This window comes from Stegostoma tigrinum, chromosome 15 (genome assembly GCF_030684315.1).
Source record: "Stegostoma tigrinum isolate sSteTig4 chromosome 15, sSteTig4.hap1, whole genome shotgun sequence".
Lineage (NCBI taxonomy): Eukaryota > Metazoa > Chordata > Chondrichthyes > Orectolobiformes > Stegostomatidae > Stegostoma > Stegostoma tigrinum.
The window spans coordinates 49999456-50019499 of NC_081368.1; the positions used below are offsets into that span (position 1 = coordinate 49999456).

The following is a 20044-nucleotide window of genomic DNA, read 5'->3' on the forward strand; positions in this document are numbered from 1 at the left end:
CTGATAACTATTCCAGTGTTTTTTTTAAATTAAAAAAGTGTACTACCAGAAATTAGAGAGAATGAATATCAGGAAAAAATTGAACAAAGGAGAGAAGAATTGAAGATAAAGGATTTAGAGGCATATGAGCCAAATACTGGTGAATGGGACTGGATTGATTTAGGACCTCTTCCAGGGATGCCTAAACTGAAGAAGTTACCCTCCTCCCTCCGGACCAACCTCAGGGAATCTCTCTCTCTCCCATTGCAACTCTCTTCGGCCTTGAAACTGCTCGCCACCTATCTTTTCTCTCCATCTTCGGTCCGCCTCCCCCTCGCTCCCTATTTATTCCAGAACCCTCACCCCATCCCCCTCTCTGATGAAGGGTCTAGGCCCGAAACATCAGCTTTTGTGCTCCTGAGCCTGCTGTGTTCATCCAACCTCATTTCATTATCTTGGATTCTCCAGCATCTGCAGTTCCCGTTATCACTGATTTAGGACATCTGGTTGGCTTGGTAGATTTGGACTTGAAGGGTCTGTTTCCAAGCTGTACTGTTCTATGACTAAGTTCAAGACTATGTATTCAGTCAGAAAATAGGATACATTTTAGCCCAAAAATTAGAATGCCAAACTCTATCATAAGAAGTCATGGAGGCAAATGACATGGCTGCTTTCAAGAGGAAAATAGCTAGAAATACTGAAGAACTGAGATGAGAAGCGGAACAGGAAAAACCTGTGGAGTATAAATACCAGCACACAGTTGGGCTGAATGGCCTGTTTCTGTGTAGAGTATGTAATAGATGGATCAGAGTCAGGTGATTACCAATTTAAAAAAGGTACCATTTTCAAAACCTGTAAATCTACAGTCACTTTTCCGACCTGTCCTTTGTCTTGCAAGAAATTTTTTCCGACGGGTGGCAGTGTTCTGTTTGCCTGCTTCTGCTTTGCGCCATCCCACACTTTGCAATTGCACCTCTCGCTGCGGTACTGTTCAAATCCGTAACTTCACGTTAAAAAAAATCGAGTGCTGAGTCTTGTGCTCGGCAGTAAAAGCGTTTACCAGCTACTTTCTAGCTCTTGATCCGAGCGCTTGCTGGTTATAGAACTTCAAGCGTCGTTTATATTCACAAGCAGGCTATTTATCTGACTAGCTGAACCACAACAGGTTGGAGTGTATCGATTTAGCGCAGCTGGTCATGTATTTCCCAAAGAGGAGGGCCGGCTGGAGACTGTGCGCAAATCATGGGCTGGGGTAGTAGAAGGAGTGGGAGCTTTGTTCCGCCCCCAGGTGGCTGGATTGTTCTGTAGAGCTGCAGCAGGAAAGTTCTTTAAACTTTCGCTTCCGGCACCAGCGGAAGAAAGAAGACAGAAATCTGAGCGAAAGGATTAGAAGAGTCCGCCTCGTGAGGGAATTTTGGCTGTGTCTTGTATTCTGCAGTAAGTAATTTCTTTTTATTAACAAGGACAGGTTGAGCAGCGTGTACGTGTGTTATGGTGACAGCCCTGACTGTCCCCATTCCACCTGAACTGGGCTCAATCTCATTCCCAGGGTCTGATTTAGGAAGAAAAACACAAAAGCAATTTTCTGCCTTCTCTCAACTTGATGGTTCGACGGAAAGCAGCTGGAAAGTCCCACAGGCTCGTTTCAATCCATTAGTCACCACCAGAGTAGACAATCTGCTTTCCAGGTATGGTTAATTTGGTTGGTAAGTAGCAAAAGAGGTTTTCGCTGTCGGAAAATGATGTGGGTGGCTGAGTTGCTTGGGAAAGAGCGGTGTGTAATGCCGAGGTATTGGTAGCATGTCTGAAGGCTCAGCGCAAGCCCTGCTCCGTGTAGATCCCCACCCAGCCTAGGCTCCAGTAATATCCAGTACCTCAGTCTGATATAATATTTTGATGCGTGGGTCCCTGACTGTCACTGTACTGAAGTTTCACTGATAAACAATATCGTTTACCTTATATGGATAGACAAGTAATTTGCTGTTTTTAATCATGATCGTGGACAACAAAAACATGGGCAGCGGATGAGTTTTTGAACTCGTGCTGCCATCTCACCGACATTCTGTCAGGGCCAGGACGACGACTTCTGAAGAAGGCTCCCTGCCTGTTAATTGAATGGGACCAGGACCTGAGTTTTAACCGCGTTAGAGGAACCTATATGAAAGCAAGTAAAATGGGAACAAAGTCTAGCAGGGAGATTTAGTGCGATAAGGTTCGGATTTCGAAGATGACACCCCCTTTGGACAAATGGCAAAGTTAGAAATTGAAATGCGGAAAGATTTATTTTTAAAAAAGTTTCAAATTCTACATAAATATTCTGAAGAAAATAGAAGTTCATGTTTTTCTGAAGAAGGGTCTAGGCCCGAAACGTCAGCCTTCCTGCTCCTCTGCTGCTTGGCCTGCTGTATCCATCCAGCTCTACACCTTGTTATCTCACAAGTTCATGTTTGTAGCCTTTATTTCATTTATTTGTCTTTTGTTTACATGAATTTGATTTGGTAGTGTTTTATCCTGTATCTATCTGTATCCATAAGGAGAGGGATGTTCGTCCCAGCAAATGAAACTTTTAAATCGAGTGAATGGCCAGAGACGAGATTCAGAAGCATAAATGTGATACTTCCATGCTAGGTGTACCAGTTTGAAGTCCCACCTGCTCTGGAGGTGTGTCATACATGTCTGCACAGATTGATTAATACTAACGCGAAGAGAGAACCTGGGAAATCAATAACTGCTGACTAGTTCACACCAGGCTTGGGTTTTCAAAGACCTGAAAACTTGGGTGTTGTGGGGCGGTGCTGTGGAGTTGACTGATTTTTTTTTCCATTTAGATCAGTGTTGTTTAGTTAGATGTTCACTTTCCACTAACCCCCTCAATGGGCTCTGAAAAATAATGTTTATTGTGTTAACCATTCTGCTGCCTCTACAGACCAAATCTGCACTGTGAACACCAGTCAAATCAATTGGATTAGTTCTAGCTCACATTCATTCCCATGGAATGATGCAGCTGTCATTACACCTGTCATTCATATACCTCTCTCCGTGACTTCCTCGTCCGCTCCACAATCCCCACTAACCCCACCATCCCCCGGCACCTTTCCCTGCAACTGCAGGAAGTGCCACACCTCCCCCCACCCCAGGCCCCAAGAAGACTTTCCACATCAAAGCAGATATTCACCTGCACATTTGCTAATGTGGTATACTGCATCCACTGTTCCCATTGTGGCTCTTCTAAATCGGGGAACTCAAGCAGAGGGCTTAGGGATAGCTTTGCAGAACACCTACGCTCGGTTCGCACTAAACAACTGCACCTCCCAGTCACGAACCATTTCAACTCCCCATCCCATTCCTTTGACATATCCATCTGGGCCTCCTACAGTGCCACAATGATGCCACCCAAAAGTTGCAGGAACAGCAACTCATATTCCGCTTGGGAACCCTGCAACCCAATGGTAGCAATGCGGACTTCACAAGCTTCAAAATATCCCCTCCCCCATCGCATCCCAAAACTAGCCCAGCTCGTCCCTGCCTCCCTAACCTGTCCTTCCTTCCACCTATCCCCTCCTCCCACCTCAAGTCTCTCTTCTTCTCCTACCTACTAATCTAATCCCGCCCCCTTGACCTGACCGTCCTTCCTGGACTGACTATCTCCTCCCTACCTCCCCACCTACACTCACTTTTACTGGCTTCATCCCTGCCTCTTTGCCCTGTCTGTCTCCTGTCCACCTATCATCTTCTCTTTCCATTTTCTATCCATCTCCCCCTCTCTCCCTATTTATTTCAGCATCCCCTTCCCCTCCTCCATTTTTGAAGCAGGGTCTAGACCTGAAACGTCAGCCTGCCTGCTCCTCTGCAGCTTGGCCTGCTGTGTTCATCCAGCTCTACACCTTGTTATCTCAGATTCTTCAGCAACTGCAGTTCCTACTATCTCTGAAACAATTTTAACCTCCTTTTGATGGTTCTTTCTTGATCTAGTTATTAACTTTGAATACAACTTTACCAATACCTGTAAAACACTCTTGCTTCTGCCAACAGTTTATAAATAACAATGATAAAATCCTTCTGCAGATCAGTTTGAGTGACTTCTTATAAAAGGAAATAAATCACAGTTAGTGTCTTGCAAGAGGGCTTGTTTCTGATTCAGTTGCTCTGTGTTTGAGGCTTCTTCCAGTGCTAGTTGGATTGGAGAGTGTGTTCAGAACTTGGACAAACAGGCTGATCAACTTGTAATTTCTTCCAACAAACCTCTGGCAGGAATTAAGAGTGGGAGAGGTCACTGCTCAGCTATGCTTGATGTGAAATGGCCCTTGTGAAACTACAGCCTTTGGTGACTAGTTCCAGAATAAACTCAGCTGTGGAAACAAATGTAAGCATGTGCACTCAGAGACAGTAGGAACTGCTGGTGCTGGAGTCAGAGATAATGCAGTGTGGAGCTGGAGGAACACAGCAGGCCAGACTGCATCAGAGGAGCAGGAAAGTTGACATTTCAGGCTGGGGCCTTGCTTCAGAACTGGATGAGGGGGAAGGGAGTTCAGAAATAAGTAGAGGAGAGGTGGGGCTGGGAAAAGTAAGTGGGATGGTAACAGGTGAGTGCAGGTCGGCAGTGGTGAGGATTGATCAGTGAGGTGGGAGTAGCGGCTAGGTGGGAGAGAAGATGGACCAGTTGTGTCAGATCAAGGAGCCGAGGATGAGAGGGAGGGTAGGTCATGGGCTGAGGCTGGGAGTGGGGAGATTTTGAAACTGGTAAAATCCACATTTGGGCCATAGGGCTGTAGGCTCCAAGGCAGAATATAAGGTGCTGCTCTTCCAATTTTCGGGTGGCGTTGTTGTGACACTGGAGGAGGCCTAGGATGGTCATGTCACCCAGGGAGTGGGAGTGGGAGGGGGAGCGGGTGTTGAGTTGTTGTCATTTCTCATGAACAGAGTGCAGGCGCTCTATAATGCGGTCTCTGAGCCTTCGCTTAGTCTCACGGATGTAGCGGAGGCCACATTGATGGATGTGCAGGTGAACTGCTGTATGATGTGAAATGTTTGTTTGGTGCCTTGAATGGAGATGAGGGGGGAGGTGTAGGGGCAGGTACAGCATTTCCTGCAGTTGTAGGGAAAGGTGCCGGGGGTGGTGGGGATTGTGGAGCGGACGAGAGAGTCATGGAGAGAGCGGTCCCTACAAAAGGAAGATTGGGGTGGGGAGGGGAATATATCTTTGGTTGTGGGGTTGGATTGTAGGTGGCGGAAGTGACAGAATGAAATGTTGGATATGGAGGTTGGGGTGATACGTGAGGACAAGGCGGATTCTGTCTTTGATATTGTTCGGGGGCGAGGATGTGAGGGCAGAGGTGCAGGAAATGCAAGAGATACAGTTGAGCATTTTCAACTACCAAAGGAATTGGGAGTAGGGGATTGCATTCTTGCAGGAAGGTGGGTGGGAGGAGATGTAGTCTAGGTAGCTGTGGGAGTCGGTGGGCTTGAAATAATAGATGTTGGTTTCGAGGCAGTCACCAGGGATGGAGACAGAGAGGTCCAGGAAGGAGGGGGAGATATCGGAGATGGTCCAGCTGAATTTGAGGTTGGGGTGAAAGATGTTTAGTAAACTTGATGAACCGTTCAAGCTCCTCATGGGAGCACGAGGCAGCACAGATACAGTCATCAGTGTAGTGGAAGAAGAGGTGGGGGATAGTGACAGTGTAGCAGTGGAAGGGAGACTGTTCCACATGTCATACAAAGAGGCAGGCACAGCTTGGGGTCATGCAGGTTCTTATGGCCCCTGCCCCTTAGTCTGTAGGAAATGGGAGGAGTTGTTAAGGGTAAGGACGAGTTTGGTTAAGCGGATGAGGGTGTTGGTGGAGGGGGCTACTTGGGTCTGTGGGAGAAGAAGCAGCGGGGACCTGTTCAGCCATCTGTGTGGAGGATGCAAGTGTGCAGGAATTGGATGTCCACAGTGAAGATGAGTGTTGGGGGCAGGGAATTGGAAGTCTCGGAGGAGGTGGAAGTGTCCTGGATGTAGGTGGGGAGCTCCTGGCCAGGGGGAGAAAACAGAGTCAAGTTAAGTTGAGATAAGTGTTTCTGCTTGCTCCTGCCACGCTAAAATGGATCAGCCAGGACAGTCAAGTTTGTGGATTTTGGGAAGGACATAGAATCAGGCAGTGCAGAGTTGGAGAACGATGAGTTTGGAGGCAGTGGGTGGGAGGTCACCTGAAATGATGAGGTTATGAATGTTTTGAGAGATGATGCAAGTATCACCTAAGCATGAAAAGACAACCAAGGAAGCGTCTGGGACTGGCTGAAGAATTGAATCAGCAGAAGTAGAAAAAAGGTAACATTTTGTACATTGTAACTTTGGAAAACCAAAATTGGCTTCAGAAGTTGGAGATTTTTTTTAAAAAAAGTTTCATGATGCGTACGATGATTGATATTTACCCTTAGATGAAGTTAATCAAAATTACAGCATTGAGTGGTTGAACACAACTGAAACCTTCCCATCAATTACCTCTTAACACCCTGCTACCATTCCTACATCTTCCTCTTTCAGAGTTCTCCGTAATATATTGCCTTTTTTTAATTCCGGTGTGGGATGTGGGAATCGTAACTCTGCCAGCAGTTTTTTGCTAATCTCTCATTGCCTTTGAGAAGATGGTGGTGAGTTCCATTTGTGAACTGCTGTAGTCCATGCATCAATCATCCCATGTGAACAAGTTTCATGTTCTCACCAGTCTGTAATATTTTCCTTTATAAAATCTTAGTTAATCTAATAAAACCTAATATTTATGGTTCCTAGTTCTAGACTGAGTGACAAATGAAAATTAAGCCCTTCAAACATTTGGAGATTTCTTTCAGCTCAACTTTTAATCTTCCTGGAAAAGCCCCAGCTTAATAATTAGGTATGTCTCCTTTTCTGACATCTTTCTAGACATAGCAGAGCTTTTCTTTAAAATTGAATGAAAGAAATGCACCTTTGCAATTGAAAATCATGGCCATGTTATATGACTTAAAGCAACACCCATTCTCTGCCCTAAAATGGAGTCTGTCTCAGGTTGTAGATTGGTTAGCTGAAAACTAAGCATAAGGGTACTTAAAATGATTAAGAAGCTGAGATGTTAACTGTATTCGTCTCTATGTTGCAGCTAAACGTTACTAGAAATGAACAGAGATTACCCACAAAATATTTATGGTTAAATTGGCATTTTTATTGTGACGATACTTCTTTAAATACAGAGTTTCTAGTTATTAGATTCATCTAAAACATCAATGGAATCAAAACTTCTCATCTTGGAAAGAGCTACATGAAGCTGTCCATGTGTAAAAACAGGCCAGGAATGCAAATGCATTTTGTCAAGACCAAACTCTTGTTTATAATCATAGAATAAGTCTAAGTGGGAACTGTTTTCTCCTGAGAAGAAAAGTCAGTTTTACATCTGATGGGCTTGATGTTGTTTGAGGAATAAACATTGTGTTTCCTTCACATCTTCCTCATGTAATTTCAGCAATAATCATCAAACAAAACTGCTTCCTGACTACCTTTCTTGTCCCTTGATAAAATTCTTGTTTAGGATTCAACTTTTGTAGCAATATTATTAGCTACTCCTTCCCGGTTTGGCAGTAACATGCTCATCGAGTTAGCCTGTAAACACTGTGAAGGGTGGAGACTGCAGTCATCTCCGTACTCAGTAGATTCTTAGATAATTCATCTGACAGCTTTTCTGGAAGACTTTTTTAAACTTAGGTTCATTAGATTTATGTTTCTAACACACCAATACAGCTTTTGAATAATAAGCTGTCATGAAATAATTCCTTTACCTCACCCAGGCGATTCTATCCTTTCCATGCCACTTCAATCCCAATCTTGCCATGCATCCCACATGGAAACAATATCTCTTATCAGGGTGACTTTGCTAATGAGTTCCCCTTAACCTTTATTTTATTTCTCCAGACTTATTTATCTTTCCATATGCTAAGCACAACTCACCAAACAAACTCAACAGCTGAAGCACCACCTAAGCTCCCCAGTCAAAATAATCAAGATAGGCAATGACTTAGAATGACTATGGGTGCAGTTCTCTAACTTTATAAAATACATCTTCCTTATTCTTATGTTTACCTGGGCAAGCACCTTTTTTGCCTGGAAGAGGAAATAGGAGACATTTTTCCTATTACTTGCTGGTACTTCCTTATGTCAGGCTAGCCAAATTATAATTCTTCTCTGTTTTCTATTTTTATCTCTTGAAAGTAAGGGAGATGTAGATGGCTTCTGCGCAGACTCTTAATATGGCATTGTATGACAAATTATTGACAACTCTGCATCCTATTTCGAGGGTATTGGAATTGTGGTAGAGTCACTTTAAACCTTTTAATTTGTTAATTTAAAAGCTTATTGCTTGAGTTCATACTGTACAGTGCACTCTTCTAAATCAAGTCACAGTTTGTAACATAAGATATCGAACAACTTTACACTGAACCCATTGGTTCTACTCTCTTCCCCATGTAGAATATGTTCTCCTGGAGCTTATATTCAATCATTCTATTTCTTAAAGTTCTCCATCAAATTTACTGATTACACACAGTTAAAAGTTAAATTCCAAAACATTCATTTCCACTATCTTTGGTTTCCCGCTTCAACGTAAATGCTCAACGTAGTTTAGTTGAACTAATCTTATCTTTGATTGAGGAGGTAATAGGTTAAAAAATCACCCTAAGCATTGAATACATAATGGCTACAATGCATCACTAAGGGAGTGGTCCTTGTCAGTGACAATACTTTTTAGATGAGAAGTTGAAGCCTTAATTGCTTGCTTATATGATTCTATTACATAGAAAGGCCTCATGGTGCTGTCGTTGAAGGCGATGAGTTCTTTGTGTCTGAAACAAAGAACATTAACTGGTCATTCATTTCACTACTGTTCCTGTGACTTGGTGTGTGCAAGTGGACAGCTACAGTTGTAAATGAAACAATTGACCACACTACACAATAAAATTTAACTTTGAGATTCTGGTTGTACAAATCTTCTCAAAACTCACTATTAACTTTGAGAGTTTCTATATAAATGTAAGCTTTTCTTCTCCACCACTCTAGTCATGGAGGACCATTAGATCCTATAAAATACTTGATGATCACCACATTCCTTGAACTATCACTTTAACTCCAAATCCTGTTTGCAGCGAAACATTTCATTCTATTTGATTTGTGTAATTAATTGCTTTAGTTGCAACAACTTTTAGTGGAGGTTTGTTCCACACATACATTATTTTAAATGGATACAGAAGCTTCCTCTACTGCTTTAAGCCTCTTTGTATAACTACATCCTCTTATTTTATGACTCAAAAGTGCTTGCTAATTGTTACATTATCAGAGCATCTTTAAAGCTGATTTCAGCTGTGAATGAATACATTTTCCAGGAAAACCAGCTCAATACAATGAGACTGCTTTTGTAACTTTGTTGTAAAAAGCCAGAATTATCTACGTCATTCTTCTGCATATCATCTCCAAAACTGCGTGTGCCCTACAAATATGCCAGGCCTAATGAACTATTTGTGATTGGAATAACTACTTTTGACTTAGGTATTCATTTATTATCACCAATGATGACCCAGAAACTGCTGTATTCAGTATCTTTGAATTTGATGTAAAACTGCAGTATGGTGTGTCTGCTGGGTGTAGAAACTGCAAATAAGTCAGGCCACCCCTCCCTGTGCTAACAAAAGATCATCAATATGTCATCATGGCGTTAGCTTCAGAAATGAGGAAAGGAGACACGGTGCCAAAATCAGACACTCGGCCACTTTGAAATGACCAATGAACAATCTGTTGAACTTGTTAAAGAATCCCTTGAATGTAGTTTTTCGTTGCCTGTGGCGCTTGTGGCAGGTATGATGCAAGGTAGAAGAAAAGGCCCTCCACTGAGACTGTGGTTATTATTGATGATGGAGCAGCAGATTCTGGTGGTGAAGGTGACTGCAATGGTAATACCTTGGAGTTTGTTTGCTTTTTTGAAAAATATTATGCCTTCCATAAGAAATAAACAGAATTGGAAATCAGGAGACTTTTAAATTTGTAGCCATTTCCTGGTTGTAACAAATCCCCTCTGCTGCACAATTCCCAATTGGGCATGGACTAACCCCTTGAATTTGATGCCTTCCTGCCAATTGGCTAACAGCCACTTGGTTCCTTGAGCTGAGTGAATGGAGGTGAAACTGAGTGGATAGTACTCTTAGATAACAAGGTGTAGAGCTGGATGAACACAGCAGGCTGAGCAGGAAAGCTGACATTTCGGGCCTAGAGCCGCCTTCAGATACTCTTTCTGTTTTACCTCCCTGGCCACCACTGAAATCCAGATCTGTTACAAGTGTATTCATTTCAAATTAATTCCCCTATTTATAATCTAGTGCTCTCCAAATATAACTAAGTATTTGACACACTGGAGACAAAATTCCGAGGCCTTTATTCATCGTGGTTGGTGGCTTCAACCAAGCCAACCTCAAGGGTGCTGCCACAGTACCACCATCACACTTCCTGCCCCACCGCACAACTGAACATCCTGGACCACTGCTACTCAACCATCAAAGATACTTAACACTCCAGATAATCAAATCACAACACTGTGTTCCTCCTCCCAGCTTACAAACAGAAGTTGAAACCAGAGGATCTTTCACAGGAAGAAATACAATGCTGGTCCGATGTAGCAGAAGAGCATCTCTGGGACTGCTTGGAATCGATGGACTGGACCATGTTTAAGTGCTAAGCAGAAAACCTAGACAAGTTCATGGTCTTCTCAGCAAACACGTGGGGGACTGTGTGCCAAGGAAGTCGATCCCAACTGGAAACCTTGGACGGACGGGGAAATCCACCGCCTACTGAAGACCAGGTGTGCAGTATTCAAATCAGATGACCCAGACCAAGAGAGACAATCCAGCTATGACCCCTGCAAGACCATCGGTGAATGAAGGAAAGGGGAATCGGAGGGTCTGGGAATGTGGCAGTAGCACGATTAGAACAATTTGTTTGGGTGGAGCATATGTATTGACATGTACTCATAGGCCATCTTGTGTTAACTTCAGTGTGAAAGCTGACAAATGCCTGCAATAAAATAGAGAGAAGAAATTCAAATGAGCATCTTAGACAATATGTCAACCCTCAGCTTACTTTTGGCAGTTATGTTCATGGTTACATAATTTTAACTGAGGAATTTATTCTATTTTCACAACTTTTACTTTCCATACTGCTGGTCCATGATGTTTATAATTTTAGATTAGAAATCATCTTGGCATATAATGTGGCAACATAAACAAATGTCACAGCTAAATATGACAGCGTTTTGTCAGAAAGCTATCCTGAAATTATCTCAATGATCCAATACAATGACAAAATATGATAGTTACGAGAAAGTAGTGACTAATGTCAGTCAATACAGAGCATCCTGATAACCTGCAGATCATTGATAGGCACATGGGCGACAGTAAAAGGTAGGGTATGCAGGGTAGTTTGAATAGTTCATGCTTTAATATATTGTTTAAACTAAAACAGATGAACAATTTACTTTTATAATTAAATTAAACATCTTAAGGAGCCTTCTACAGTTTCCTTTATCCTCAAAATAAACATTACTCTATCACCCAAATGATGCCATGGAAGTTGTGCCTCTTTCTGAGCTAAAGTAGGAAGCTGCAGTTGGTCTTTGATCCTTTAGTATTGTTTCACAAACTCTGTTAGAATTTAACAGCTTATTGTTTCTCTTCCAACCATTCTACAAGCCTCTATTCCACCAGTTACCCAGCTCCCTGCCACATCTGTTTTGCTTGGCTTCTGGTATTTCATATTTCCTCTTTTAAACACATCACATGTTTTTCACAGCTTATTGGTTTCCTGCAAACCACCTCTGACTGTGTTTTGGTGTTGAGCAGCATTTTTGCATGATTAATTTGCTACCTGAACTAAGCACTGTTAACGTTTTCTTCTTCAAGTTCTTCCTGTTTAGCCATGTTCTGTTGAAATCTTGCCCTGAAATTCGGGACTTCCACCCTGAATGTCTCCCCTGTTAACTGTCCGGCTTTGTCTTCCGTATCTTCTTTTCTAGTATGCATGTTTTGTCTGGTTTACGATAGAATAGTAATTTATTGTCACTTGTACTTTTACAAAAAAAGCAGTGAAAATGTTTAAGTCACCATACTCCACCTAAATTAATAACAGAAATCATATATTTAAAAAATGTAAACAAAGTCCATCTTAACCTTCAAACTTTAAAGATCAGCAACTTTACTCTAACTTATCATCTTGCAATGCTGTTAATTTCTGGAAATTTTTTATCTGCCTAAACTTTACTTATTTCCTTTTCTGTCGAGAGCCCTTTGAAAATGTCATTGGCTAATATTGAAAGATTCAATAAAAACCGAAAGAACTGTGGATGCTGTAAATCAAGATCAAAAACAAAAGTTGTTGGTAAAGCTCAGCAGGTCTGGCAGTATCTGTGAATTTAAAAAAAAATCCGAGTTGACATTTCGAGTCCAGTGACCCTTCCTCAGAACTGGAAAGTTTCAGTGTCTGACTGTATGCGATTAATTTGGCTTTCCATGTTATCTTGCTTAATGATGGAATTTACCCAAGTTGTAGGCTCTATGCCTCTTACTTCTGATCAGGAGGTGCTTTTAAATGGTTTGATACTTTCAATCTTCAATGATGGCTCCTTCATTTCAATGTTTACTGACATCAGCTGCTGCTGTTTGTAACTCTTCATTCCCAGGATAGCAGGACCATCTTTCCTTGACAGAGACGTGCACTTGCCTTTCGTATGTCCCTCTGATTTGGGCTGTTCCTAGTTGCCGAACCTCAGTTCACCATCTATTTTTAGCATGTGGTTCTTCTGTTTCTTCCTTTGGGCAAGCACATTCTTTCAGACTTTTACAGAAGATCTTGTAGTGTAGTTTGAATGGAATGATAGTCCTTGGTGCCCTAGTACCAAATTTAAACTTTTTCGATTGAAGGTTGTGGAGTTGTACTTGCCACCATCTTCCTGATCTGAATGGCCATGTGAATTTATTTGTGTCCTGACAACATTCGTAGTCTAAACATTTTCAAGTAGTTGCATAAGTCTTAAGTCTAATGATTCCTCAAACTCACTGTCATTTATCTCTATGCAATGTACAATCTTTTGTTGCTGTTTTATTGCCTCAGCCCTGCTGTCTCACTATTTGGATAGTCAGTGTCTTCATCTGTATACTTGTGGCTTCATGTGCTCTGGCTGTATCTACTGCCTGTGATATTGTGAGCTTGTTTATATTCAATCTGTACTTAATGTACGACAAAGAAAATAAGGTCATCTGTGAACCTTTCATCTGTTTGCTATATTCCTTAATTTTATAAGAGCCAAATCGAGAGACTCGCATGGTTCTTGAGATACGCATTGCCGATCCAATCATTTGCTCTCCCTCACCCCCAAGCCCCTCCCTCAAATCGGTTTCAGGTATTTGTGACTTTAGCTCATACCGTGAAATCTCTGGCCTATTCCTGCAGCTATCAGGCACCCAAGTTTAAACAAACACCCTTTCAAGTCCTCTTCAGGATTTTATTCCAACACTTCAAGTTTCAGACTATCACGAATTCCTTACTCTAATGTACTTTGGTCTTATATTCTCCCATTCTCAGGATCATCGATCTGTACATATCTCCATATAAGGACTTCACCGAACTGTCTGAAAGTGAAGACACTGAAAAATCTCTCCTTCTAAACTATCGCTGTTTCCTGTAACACTACTTTAAAAAAACCCATAGCTTGCGAAATTTCTGCAAACTTTAAAGCACATGGTCTATCTGGCTAAGCCATATAACCATAAAGTAAACAAAAACCCATGCGTCCCCACCACACTGTTCTGTATCTGTGAAATCTTCCTTACTGTCCTGTTTTGTCACCATCACCAGGATAAATTGTTACGATCTCTCTGCCTTAATTAGTTTCTACAGTTTTGGGTCACTTATGACTAGTTAGACCGTTGGCATGCAACTGTTATGCCTATCGCTATCCCAGTCATTTGGTTTGTCTCCAGCACCACCTTTATTTTTAATTTTTTGTAATTATCTCTCTGCATCATTTATTCGGATTATAGGTCATCCCTTCACTTATTATTCAGCTGTTGACACATTAACTCACGCCGTCTAACACTTGATCACCTGCAGGGACGACTTATTCGGCACATCACTGGCACCTTTTGTATGATCTTTTAATCTCACTTCCCATTGATCTCTGACTATAAATTCTGTGCCTGTGTGCTTCTTCCTCACCTTGCTGGATGAAGGGGCAATGCTGTGAAAGCTTGTGATTTCAAATAAACGTGTTGAACTTGCATTGGCAGGGGAATTGAGTTCAAGAGCTGCGAGGCCTTGCTGTAGCTCTGCAAAACCCTGGGTAGACCACACTTGGAATATTGCGTTCAGTTCTGGTCGCCTCATTATTGGATGGATGTGGAAGCTTTTGAGAGTTTGCAGAGGAGATTCACCAGATGCTGCCTGGATGGAGGGCAGGTCTTTGGAGGAAAGGTTGAGGGAGCTAGGGCTTTTCTCATTGGAGCAAAGAAGGATGACAGGTGACTTGATAGAGGTTTACAAGATGATGAGAGGCATAGTGGAGTGGATAGTCGGAGATTTTTTTTCCCCAGAGTGGAAATGACTATTTACGAAGGGGCATAAATTTAAGGAGATTGGAGGAAGGTACAAGGGAGATGTCAGAGGGAGGTTCTTGACACAGAGTGGCAGGTGCATGGAATGCGCTGCCAGCGGTGGTAGTGGAGTCAGGTACATTAGGGGCATTTAAGTGACTCTTGGATAGGCACATGGATGATAGTAAAATGTAGGTTATGCAGGGTAGTTTGATCTTTTGAGTAGGATAACGGGTCAGCACAATATCGTGGGCCAGAGGGCCTGTATTGTTCTATGTGCTACAACTTGGTGTTGTTTGACTCCTGACATTGAAAACCAATTAGGCTGCCAAATTGTTTTGAAAGAAATCACCATAACTACAGAAGTACTTCGGTTTGTTATTAATGTCAGACACAAAAGTTACTAACTTAAAATTCAACATCCGTACAAATCCAAATAAATAGTATTACAAATGTGTATTATATAGTTTACAATATACATGCACACAAAGGAAACCAGCAAACACCCTTCTTCTGTATTATCTTTGAAGATGGCTGTGGATTGAATTTTCTGAGTGACATGGGCAATGTCAAGAAACTTGAAAAGATATATGGCAACAATTGAAAAAATTAATTTCTCAATCTCGAGAAAAATATTGCTGATTTTTGGCTTAGATGTTAAATGACAAATTCGGGATCTTTTCAATGACCTGAAGATACAATATTTCCGTATCATTATTAAATAAATTTACCTCATTTCTGTGCAGCTCCATATTCTTCTCTCTTTTACCTAGGAATTAGATTAGACAAATTCATGACATGAAAGCCCATGATTACTACCTGACAACAGCTTACAATCTGCATATTCCAGCATTTCATCCAACACTGTCTTGACCACAATGTCCCACCATGCTTGACAGACAGTATCCTCTTCCAGCCTTTTTCTATGCAAGTAAGCATCACCAAACCACCAGTAATGTGGCCTTTCTCTGTTCGCAGTCATTCACTTTGCACTTAGTTCTTCGATGCTAACTTACAGGCTGTCAGCCTTTGCGGTCTGTATTGTTTTTAGTACTCGGGGAGAGGATGGCAGCTTGCCAATGTTCAGAGGACTGGACAATCAAAGAGTGGACATGTTGCTATGGCACCATGCTATGTTAATATCATATTAATAGTATGTGCCAACAGCTTGTGACAAATAAACTGCATGTGCATCAACCAATGGGAATGTCTGAAAGACCAAAAGAGAAGAGTCCTTGGTAGGGCCAGTTGGAACTATGGTCAGACAGGGTGTACTGCCAGGGTCAAAGGGGATCATCTGATTCTAATCTGAGGGTTGGCCACAGTCAGTCAGGTACTTTGGCCCTAGCAGAGTCTGGGGATCCATGTCCCTTTTTTATTTTCCTCATGTATTCTTGGGATGTGGGCTCATTTGTTAGGTTAGAATTTATTATCCATTTTAATTACACAGAGGAAGTGGTTTAAGAGTCAGTCATATCCCTGTGGGTCAAGAGTCACATGTGGACCAGCTCAGTTACAGATGGCAAATTTCCCTCCCGAAAGGCCATTAGTGAACCATATTCATAAGTTTTTACAACCGTCAACAATGGTAACATCATTACCGTTGGCTTTTTAGTTTTAGTTCCAGGTTTTGTGTTACTAATTTCAAATTTTACCATCTGCCATGGTTGGATTTAAACCTATGTCCCTAGAACATTAACCTGGCATTCTGGATCACACATCCAGTAACATTACCACTATGCTATTGGCTCCAGTTGCAGACCAGGGAATTAGGCAATTGTCAGTCCTGAAGGTCAAGTGTGATGAGTCAGGACCTAACAAACAGGTCAGCCATTGTGCTGTGGAGACATCAAAAACCCTTCTAGACCCGAGCCCCTGGCCCAGGCACATAGTTCCCTGGAACCTTAAGGCCAGGATCTGGTTTGAAGTGGCTGAATGCTGATCGTGATAGGCTTTGACATCAAGCCTGAAATTGACAGTGTGAGGCAACAAGGAGCCGGAGCAAAAGAACTAGTTGGTGTTGGGTAAAACTCTCTGTTCTCATTCACATTCTTCCTGCATAGCTGTACTAAACTTCTTTTAACCTGGGACACTGTACTGGCCCAGGCTGCCAATGACAGATCAGGCTGTTCAGTCTGATAGCTGTATTGAAGCACAGACCAATCTATCAAGTGCTTGTGGATGAGCAGTCGGTCAGCAGGCTCGTTCTGAATACCATATGAACATAGGCTGGTATTGTTAAATAGGTGTCTTATCGGGGTACAGTGACGGTGAAACTACACAACTGCTGTGTCCTGAGATACAAATGTTTTGCAGACAATTATGTAAATTTTAGCTCGTCTGAAGAAACAGACAGCAAAAAATAACAATGTGTCTCAAGATTGCCTAGGGAAAAAAAATCCTAAAATTATAACAAAGATAAAACATGTATTAAAGCTGAATGTCACTAAGACATCTGAATGAGACACATGGAAGATGAGATTTTAGTGCTTAAACTTAATTCCTTTTGAGACAATTATACTCTGAGGCAGAAGTTTGTCTAGGCCTGTTTTTTTTTCGCATTCAGTACTAAAACTGTAGAATGTGTGTCCTGAAAACAAAATTTTATTCCATTAGTTTTGGATTATACTTGTGCTCCCTTGGTGCTCTTTAACCTAACTAATTCTGGCACTCGGTGTATATCGACTCTGTTGGTTTCATGATTTTAAAAAACTTTGAATAAATCTCGTCAGTGTCTACGTGGTTGTGTAGTAACAGTTTTTCAGTCTTAAACTAACAATTTCAGTCTAGTGGTCCTTTTTTGAATCTTGTCAGAGATCTCCATTTCACTCACCATGTGAAGGGACTACAACTGATCATAGGATTTTAGATCAGACCTAACCGAGCTCATCTAAAACTGTACCATTCTTTCTTATTGTGAAATCTTTCTTAATAAGCAGGCAGGCATTGTGCCACAGTCATTTATTTTAGGAGTTCTTCAGTATGTACATCATCGCACTGTGACACAAACTGTCAGGCTTTCAAAATCCACGGGTAGAGAAACACTGTCAGAAAACAATTATGTACAAAATTTTAAACACCCTTGAATGCTGTATTGGAAAAAAATAAAAATTCAAAATTCCGTGTTTAGAGGAGACATAGAAAATGGCAGCATTGTTCCTTAACTTTTCAATCTTCGTGATTTAACCACTGCTGGATATCTGTAACTATTACTGTTTGTTTGATAACAACGTCATCCAAAGATAAAGGCTGTAACTGGGTGATTTGAGTAATTGTCCATTAACCCTGTCTCCTCCCTCAGGGTGACATTCAGTTACGTTACTACATGCTGATGATAAACAAGGCATCGTATTTCAAACTATCACACTTCCATTTACTGATCAGTTGGAAATTCTTCAGTGGTTGAATGTGATTTTGTAACTCTGATGCAAGATTACAATATATGAAGGATAATGAGTAGGTGCAGGAGGCAAGACCTTTTAATCTGACTTAATTGCTTTATTCAATGAAAATATAAGCAATTGATTGGCAGTGATTTTTTTTCATTCTGTAACTGTCCTAATAATTTTCTGATTGTCTGCCTATTTATGTTTTTAGGCTTATCATTTTTTTTTAGTTGATTCATTAATCATTTTTGAAGTAGCATTGCTCCAGATCCAGAGTCTAACAAACTACCTTCTTCTTTTAAAACAACTTGTCCTAGATTTTGCTGTACATAATAATGACTGAGGCCATCAGCACATTTCTGCAATACTGGGTAAAACAGCCATTTCTGGCATCTGCTCATAAACAGGCAAAAACAGAAATCAGGAAGTGACTCCTTATTCTTCACAAGATGTGCTGTTGCAGTCTTCGGTGGCATGTGTGTAGAGATCGCTGTGATGGTAACATAGAACAATACAGCGCAGAACAGGTCCTTCGGCCCTCGATGTTGCGCCGACCTGTGAACTAATCGAAGTCCCTCCCCCTACACTATCCCATCATCCATATGCTTATCCAACTAAACACTATTTTCATTTTACAGACACCTGGAAAGGTTAGACCACATACTGTTGGGAGTAACATACTTAAGGGCAAATTAAGTCATAATTATAGTTGAATAACCTTTCTCGTCCTGAAATATTAATATCACACATGGAGTTCATTCCTTCAGAAGAAAATGATGCTGCAGATTTTAAGAATTGGATTAAAACTGTTCACTTTGTTTCTATGTTCTCTTTTATGTCCTTTCTTTAAACACAAATCTATGTCCTGATTTTATTTCTGCTTTCTGTACAATGGTTTAAGTGTGATTGACGTTCTTCTTAATTTAAAACTTTCGGCTTTGCAGTTGCTCACCTCTTTTTGAGGTCACTTTAGTTTGATTAGGTGAAGGACTTCCCTGCTTGCTCTTTATCTGAAACACCTGTTGAGATGTTAATTTCAAACAGGCACCAGTTGACTGGAGGTCTTAGCTCTCAGGCCTGGTAAAGGATCCTGGATAACTATGTACAAGGTGAACAGCGAAAGCCATTGTCTGATGCTCGAAGGAAAATCTGAGCCAAGCCAGTTAATTCTGAAAATAGCTTCCACATTTCTTTTGGCAAAGTTACATAACTTGAGGCAAATATCTAACTTTCCATAAATGCTACTGTGTGACTGTACACACTTAATCCTCCACATTCAATCCACCCCTTTCTGCTCTGGAATACTAGCCTAGTGGCACAATATCTTTCAGCCATTGCACCCCCTCCAATTCAAAATATTGCAGTAATGAAGAAAAGCATCAAAATCTCCAAACTCTGCTGTTCCCTAGCTAATGGCCTTATCCTGTCCCTGGCAATATCTGTTCATAGCAGATTTGACCTCAAGGTAGACATCCAACCACATGTCCATGGCATCACTAAGACCACCACCTCTGTAACATTACCCAATATTACCCTACATCAGCTTATCGGCTACAGAATATGTCATTAATGCCTTTGTGACATTGAGACTTGTCAAAACCATCCTGTCTGGCCTCCCACATTCTACTGTGTAACCCCAAAGTCATCCAGAGCACAGCTACTTGTGTCTTTATTCACACCAAGATCCATTAACCTAATATCCCTGTATTTGTTAACCACATGTGGCTCCCAATCGAGCAACACCTCAGATCTGAAATTCTAACTCTTGTTCTCAAATTCATCTATGACTGTCTCTTCCAAATTCCATAATGCACTCCAGCTCCACAACCTTCTGAGGCACCTGCATTCCACTAATTCTGTCATCTTCAGACCCTGATTTCTACCACTCGTGGTCACTTGCCTCAGCCCTATGTTCTGGGATTCCCTCCCTAAATTCCTCAGTTTGTCTTACTCCTTTTAAGTTGTTACTTCACACTTACCTCTTTGATCAGAGTGATTTGAAGGGAGAAAAGACAGTGCTAAGAAATAGTATCAGAGATGATGGA

The 20044-nt window shown here is 41.5% G+C and overlaps 1 protein-coding gene across 1 annotated transcript in view; it reads left to right on the plus strand.

Moving 5' to 3' along the window:
* The first annotated feature begins 1008 nt into the window (after window positions 1-1008).
* Window positions 1009-20044, plus strand: part of sytl4 (synaptotagmin-like 4) — an 88888-nt gene continuing 69852 nt past the window's right edge. The window contains exon 1 of the mRNA XM_048544514.2: window positions 1009-1416. The gene's annotated coding sequence lies outside the window, so the exon portion shown is untranslated. The remainder of the gene's footprint in view (window positions 1417-20044) is intronic.